The sequence below is a fragment of the Pteropus vampyrus genome, unplaced genomic scaffold (genome assembly GCF_000151845.1).
Source record: "Pteropus vampyrus isolate Shadow unplaced genomic scaffold, Pvam_2.0 Scaffold377, whole genome shotgun sequence".
In the NCBI taxonomy this organism is placed as follows: Eukaryota; Metazoa; Chordata; class Mammalia; order Chiroptera; family Pteropodidae; genus Pteropus; species Pteropus vampyrus.
In genome coordinates, this window is record NW_011889158.1 from 19,262 (window position 1) to 25,991 (window position 6,730).

Here is a 6,730-nt window from a genome sequence, read left to right on the forward strand (position 1 = left end):
AAAACAGAAATGGATCCAAACGCACTCGGAAATTTATTATATGATAAAAGTGGCATCTCAAAGTCAGATGTTTGGTGAAAGATAATATTGAGTTCATTGTCCACAGCATATACAAAATTCAGCTTCAGAGAGATTAGCTAAATAAATGTAAAACACAAACCATGATTCTGAGATGGCGACTTCATTGAAAACACGTTTTTTGAATGTTCTCAAACCCCCGCATAAAAAAGAGCAACCAGATAGCAAAACAAACAACGATAACAACAGCAAAACTCCCGTCCCACACTTACAATAAAAGTAGATGAGTAAGTATGTCCAAGAGCCCCGAAATACAGCGAGCAAGGAGAAGCCACCAGCAGCTGTGAAACCCGTACCGTGTGTGACATCTGGGCAGAATAAAGGGGACGCAGGCAGCCGGGGCCTCTGGGGGCCCTGAGTGCGGCGGAATGCTGGGACAGCCAAGCGATATTAACGGAGGGCGTGTCGGTCCGATTGCGGAGAAATTCTGAAATTTTTCTAAGTGAGACATTAGGGGGAAAATCATTTAAAAATTAAAAATGTAATACATTTAACTATGAGTGGTGAACGCACAATATAGATATGACGTGCTACCTCAACACGTACAATCACAACCCGCCGTCATATTATTGAATTGTATACTTGAAACCTATACGATTTTATTAACCTATGTCACCCCAATAAAATTAAATAAATAAAATATTTTCTTCAAAAAAAAAAAAGAAATACAAAACGGTAGAGAGAAGAGCATTCTAGACAGCCAGAACCGTCTCTGGAGGGGCTGAGGTGACGGTGGCCGTGATCCTGCTGCTGTGACCTAAGACCTCCCTGGCTGCCGCGTACAGAACGGGCTGGCGGGTCCAAGAGCAGATACAGTGGGCACATGTGACGGTCAGGGCAGGAGTCCAGCCGCAGCTGGTGGGAGCTGGGATTCTCGTGGTAACAGCGGACACGCGGTGAAGTCGAAGGATACACGTCGACATACATTCTGTGACTAGAGGTGACAGAACCCACTGAAAGTTTAGACTTGACCAGAAAAGATCAGGTTTACCAGATGACATCCAGCTTTATGGCATCATGGTGTCGCCCACCGGGACTGGGTAGGAGACTAGGTTTCAAGGAAATATCAACTGCTCACTCTTTAGCAGAGACTCTGCTAAGTACCTAAGATCTAACATTTAACATTTCAGATGAGATGATGAGCCTGGCATTCCGGACAAAGCAAAAGTCAAGCTGTATCCAAGGCTACGAAAAGGTGTGTGTTTACACACCATATCGGCATAACTTCCAAAGCCCTTGTCCTTAATCGTGACGCCTTTTGGCTGCCCAGCAGAAGACTTGGGCTCATTTGGGACAAAGGTGCTTATATTTCCCCCCACTTTCATGAAACTAAACACCCATAATCACGCTTGCATGCAACTGAAGGGCCAACGCATGCCAGAGGAAGAATGCGAAGAGACAGGTCAAACGAGCCTTCCTGTCACTACTTAGAATTGCCGGACCCCAGGACGAAAGGGTAGTTAGCAGAAGGCAGACTGGAGGCGTGCCCTCTGAGGCCACGAGCTGCCCATTCAGGTGGCATATGACACTGAGGAGGACAACACGGAGGGCTGGGTCAGACCCGCACTGGGAGAGGAGCGATCCTGGCCGGGCACTGTCACTTCTCAGGGCCCAGCCACATCTGCTCCAGGTAATAAATTCACCAAGGCCGTTCTTCCCATCGCCTCCTCCAGGGGCTCATGCCAGCCCCTGAAACGATGCGTCTCATTCCGTGTCCCTTCGTGGCATTCAACGGCGGCTTGTGATTGTACGTGTTGAGGTAGCACAAAGTCTGCTGTCCCCCTTTCCAAGGGCTGTGTCCTGCTCTGAGACACCTTCTGCCAGGCGCCGTCGCCTCCAGCAGGGGCCGGCCGCACGGCGAACTGTAAACCGTTAGCGATATCCAGGTGCGCCCTCGGGGTCATCCGCGGGCATCCGGACCAAAGCGTCGCCCGGAACACCACCTCCGACCTCACCGCAGTCACAAGCCGGTGTGACTCTGCCATCGCCACCGGAGTTCGCAGATCTGATACGTAAGATTCTGATTATTTTCATGTACAAGACAAACAGCAAGGACTGTGGGGTATTCAGAACGCCAATTTCAGACTGTTCACACCTACGAGGGACCGTTCCGCTGTGTGTACGAAGTGCACGTTACGTGTGCAAGATGACGGCCGACCCTCCGGTGTCCGGAGCGGGGAACATGGCAGGAGCGTGAGGGCGCACGGAGGAGGGGGAGTCACTCAGTCCCGTCTGGGTTTTTTAAGTACCTGAGTAAACTGTGAAATGAACGCTTTCGCCTCAACTGTAAAAAGTGTGAGGGGGACAGAAACAGTGTGTTTCTAACCCTTTTAGATCCCGGAGAAAATACACTACTTCGGAGAAAGCCACGAATGAGCCCCTCTCCGTTCATCAGCGAAAGGGATGCCGGACGCCACAGAGGGTCACCAGACCTGCAGACGGTGGCACTCACGTTCGGTTCCTCGGGAGATGGAGGAAGCGACTTCAGTCGTTCCTTGCGGAAACCTTAAAACTCTGAAGGAAAAGGAGGTTTTAACACCAATGCCTGAGACCTGAAATAAGACCGCCGAGGTCAAATGCTGATTCTGCAACCGTCTTGCTGAGTGACTATCATATGCCAAGGTTGCTTATTTTTGCATTTTATATTTATATTGGTTTTGATATATTTATAGTTTCTATTTCTTATGGGTGAATTTCTTGGTTTTATAAATTGACTTTTGAAATTCAATTTAGTGTAATCCACCGACTATTAGTCAAAACATTCTATGTGACTCATTGTTTCTCCTCCTCCTTCCCTCCGGGCCTATAATTACGCACATGCTAACCCATTCGGTGTCACCCTGCTGGTCCCCAAGGCCCTAATCTTGCCCCCACTATTTTTCGTCTATTTTCTTGCTCGTTTTTTTTCTTCCATCAGATGAATTCTTTTTTTCTGTCTTCCTGTTCGGCGGTATCCAATCTGATGCTATCTTCACCCATTACAATTTCTATTTCACATATTACCTGTTTAACTATGGGGTTTCTACTTGGGTATTTATCATACTTTTGATTGATCTTCCATGAATCCTCATCTCTTCTCTATGGACATCTTTTTCCTTAGGTCTTTGAACATACTTATAAAACATACTTAAAATAGATGACAAAAAAAAAATGCTTGATATTCCTATCATCTGTGTTATCTTGAGATCTATTTCCATTTACTTCCTTCTAAAAATGGATAACATTTTAACGTAAAGCTTAATTAATAACATACATATTTCTTAAATTCGATAACATTTTCCTGCTCCTTTTTTGGGTCCAGTGATTTCTGATTGTAGGCTGGTCATACTGACTACGTGCTGTAGAGAAACTGGTTTCTTTGGAGTATTTTTCTGGCAGCCAGAGTCGCCGGAGGGCCCTTTGCTCCTCTCCCGTTGGATTTTACTTTCTTACGTGGACCTATCTGGGTTTTGATCTCGGTCCCGGAGCAGGACTGTTACCTGGGGGTAGTCACGGCCTTTCTGGGTCTCACGTGATCTCTAACACGGTGAGAAAGGCTGCACTGGGCATCCCTCAGCACTCACAGCCTTTGGTGTCGCCCTGCAGCCTCGGGCCAGCGCAGGGCTGCCGCTACGTGCCGCAGTCTCTCTGTATGTGGGCAGCACAGTCCTCAACCAAGGACCAGCCACGAGTCCCCATGCCCTCCCGCACCCCAGCCAGCTTGGTGTCCCGGACCGCGTATCCACGCCTGTTCGGCGAGGCTGCTCGGCGTCCGCTAACCCCAGCTGGCTTTCGCAGGACGGTGCACATCGGGTGAGCCCTGGACAGTGATGGCATCGCCTCTGGGCTCCTCCCCTGTCACGGACTACGTCCTACCCCCTTGCTCTGCCATCGTCTGAGTGGGAGGGAGGGCAAGTCTCGCCAGCGAACCCATCATGGCTACCAAGGGCAGTCTCCAGGTGGGTTTCCTGTACTGTGACTATTCTGCTCTAAAAGTGCCAGATTTTTTTTTAACAAGTACAGTAGGGAGTTCAAATTAACACGCGTGGGACTTCTTGCTTTACAGTCAACAAGTCTAAAGTCCTGCTACGCCCAGCTCCTAGGGCCCGAGTGTTACTCATTATTTCTAAATAGGAAAACAGAGATCTTGTTCATTAACGGAGGAGTTATCCCCCCTGAATGAGTCTGCCTTACCTTTCACTGTGACAACAGAAATTTATCTTTCACTCCTCTGGAGGCTAGGGGCCCAAAATCATGCCGCCGGTGCTTGTACTCCACCTGAAGGATGCTTCCTGCCTCGCTCCAGCTTCTGGTCGTCGCTGGCAACACTCAAGGCCCCTCGACTTGCAGCTGCGTCACTCCGACCTCTAACCCTTGCCACATGGCCTTTGTTCTTGTGTGTCCATCTCTGTGCTTCTGTCTCCAAATTTCCCTCTTTTCTTAGAGAGACACCAGTCGCTGGGGTTAGGGCTCACCCTAATCCTATATGTATGTCTGTTCTTTCTGTTTCATGCCCTATCACATCGTCAACAACTTCTAGGATGAGGTGAAATGATAACGGCCCATTTTTATTCTCTTTCTGATTTGTACAGAAATATCTCTAATTGTTTCACTCTGAAGTATGAATTTGTTAGTCTAGTCTAAGTCAACATTTTTCATCATGTTCAGAAGGTATATTTCTATAATCGACTCGACAGTTTATTAACTATTCTGCTTCCAACTCACCATCTCTTTCTGGTTTTACGGGCCCCGACTTTGTTAGTCGCAGTGGGAGGCAGAGTCCCGCCTCCCGCCATGGAGTATAAACAGAGATTCCCCCTCGCTCTCCACCCAGGAGCTGAGACCTGTGACAGAGGACCAGGCCCTCAGAAGTCCTCCACAGGGAATCTCAGGCTCGTTGTGCAAAGCTGACAGCCAATGAGTCATACATAGTCTGTGAGAGCAACGGTCTGGCAGCAGTGGCCCACTGGTGTCCGAAGATTTCAGGGCCACGTAGAGTATGGAGATGACACTGGGGCATGGGGCAAACACAACTAGGCACAGCTAGCTGTCACTGAAGATAGCATACAACATATCACAAAAAGGTACTTCAGTAGGACAGCTCAGAGGAAATAATCACTAGGTCCACTGGGCAACTGGAGAGAAAACTTAACGAGGCAGAACATGGAAGAAGAGAAGAATTTTGATAGAGAAGAGAGAATATTTACAAAGCTATTTTCTTAACGGATCCTCGATTATTTTTTTCTGTTAGGAAAAGTCGCTAGGATATTAAAATTAGCCCAGCAAGCTGCCTATGAAATTTGATGACTTGAGTATATCAACTTTTGATACTGATTATCAGAAATTACATCTTTTTCTTAATACATTTATTCAAGATTTTACACTATAGTCCGCCTGTGATTCGAAGGGAAAATAAATATGGAAGAACCGTGAATGCCGAATTCTTTGGATGCTTATATTCCGTTAATTTCAGCAACCTCAGGGACATGTTAAACATTATCCACTAGTTTTCTGTTAGGGCTCTAGGGACGTGATAGTAGATTGTAATTTTTTAAAGATGCGAATGCCCTAATCAGTCCTGCATCTCCTCTGGAATCGGGACTTACCCTTTCCCAGAGTTAAGTACCAATGAGCGTGTTCGTGACAGGTGGGCCATAAAACCCCACATCTCCCATCAGAAAGAAGAGAGCAAAGTCACAAACTCCAAAACATCATTGATTCTCTCTGCTCCTACCCGGAGCTAAACCCAGGGTGCCAGGCAGGACTGCTGCTCTTGAATTTCAGTCATTGTTCTTTGCTTTAGATATCAGGCTCTCGTTGTTAACAGCAACTGCCGAGTCATAGCATCTGTTTATTTTGTATTAAGGTAGTGATCCCAATTTAAAATGTAACGCTTCCACTGTTTATGCACTGCCATAAGCCATCCCTCCAAGAGAATTTATCAAAATCACTATTATTTATCACTTATTGTCAAGTACACCATCACTCACTGCACTGAAGATTTGTTCCAGATGAATAATTCAAACTATGTAACCCACATTTTGCATAACTTATAACTGACTACAGTTTTATTTGCTCTTATACTGCAATGATCATAGCTCAGACATGCTCGGCTCACCTTAGGAATTCTGTAATACCGCCGAGTTCCCAAGAATCTTATTTTCTGTGAGAAACCACAAAGTCCGTTGGGATCAATAAAGAATTAAAACCAGAGCTCATAATTTACCTAGGGTACCAAATAAGAAAGGGAGAGACAGACAATCCTCCAGGATCCCATGACCGTACACTCCCACCCAAACACGCACAGACATGGCGTCACGTGATATTACTTCTCATCCTAAGGTACCAACGAACAGGCAGGGGACAACCGGGCAGAGGACCAGAACAGTGGAGCGGAGAAATAGTGACAAAAAAAGGAAAGACAGCAGCGAACTGGAAAATGGCACCAAGGCTTCCTGGGGCACACGTCACGTCCTTTTGAACTGACAAGAGGAACAAGATCTTGGACTAAAATTCTAGTGACCACCGTGGTATGAAACAGGATATGGAGGTGCTCGGCGCGCGTGAAAGGTCCCGATTCTCAGGATTATTTCGAATCTTGCTTACGCTGAGTGTCTATCCTCTATCAAGTGGTGAAAGCAATAGCTATTTTTTCCTAAGTCACAAAACACCT